This window comes from Aptenodytes forsteri, unplaced genomic scaffold (genome assembly GCF_000699145.1).
Source record: "Aptenodytes forsteri isolate BGI_AS27 unplaced genomic scaffold, ASM69914v1 Scaffold191, whole genome shotgun sequence".
NCBI lineage: Eukaryota > Metazoa > Chordata > Aves > Sphenisciformes > Spheniscidae > Aptenodytes > Aptenodytes forsteri.
In genome coordinates, this window is record NW_008794630.1 from 1,009,399 (window position 1) to 1,010,259 (window position 861).

The following is an 861-nucleotide window of genomic DNA, read 5'->3' on the forward strand; positions in this document are numbered from 1 at the left end:
CGCTGTGGGGCGGGCGGAGGCATCAGCCCTCAGCGCCTCCCATATGGTCTAGCGGTTAGGATTCCTGGTTTTCACCCAGGCGGCCCGGGTTCGACTCCCGGTATGGGAAGCATCGCTTTTTTTCGTGCCCGGGAGGGGGAAGCGCCGCCCGCCGCCCCCCCTGTTTCCGCGGAGTCCCCTCCCGACTCTCTCGGGCCGCGTTTTTGCACCTCTGCGGCCAAAATTCTCGACCCCAGGAGTCTCCTGAAGCTGTAGGAAGCGCTCTGCCACTGCAAACCCCGTCTCCTGCCTCAGTTTAACATGTTCAAGTAAACTGGACGAGAGTACCCAGCTAAATAACGTTAATCGCGTTTTTCTCTAACGCAGGCAAGAAAATCGCTGCTCGTGTCCCACGGCGTGTTTAAACCCGCCCCGACTGTCGTCCAAGGCAAACAGCATTGTACTGCAACTCCAGCAGCGCACATCTGCTACAGACATACACACACAAAAATACATACATACATATATATATATATAAAAAAATGAGTGAGTAGGGCTAGTCATTTATGAAGGGAAATTCCTTAACAGAGCCAGGTATGTCCAACAACTTCTTCATTAACGTGTATATACTCTGATAGAAGGCACACAGGGTGGGCAACAGCAACGCCTGCCCACGAGGCTTCACCACCAGAAATGGCCCCAGTTCACCCAGCCAGGGCAGCGCAGTCCTCTTGTCTGCGTGGAGAAGCAGGGGGTCCTCCTGGGCCCTCCCCCCGAAACTGCAGGACTCAAGAGGGGCCCGTCGCTGTCTCTCTGCTGTGGCTTGCTGGGGTCCTGCGGATCTTGGCTTCAGCAGGTCTTCGGGCAGCCCCCAGGGCTGCT

General features: G+C 56.3%; 1 non-coding gene across 1 annotated transcript; it reads left to right on the forward strand.

The window, feature by feature from the left end:
• Positions 1 to 37: 37 nt before the first annotated feature.
• Positions 38 to 109, forward strand: TRNAE-UUC. The gene has a single exon. It is a non-coding gene; the product is annotated as a tRNA-Glu (tRNA).
• Positions 110 to 861: the final 752 nt, after the last annotated feature.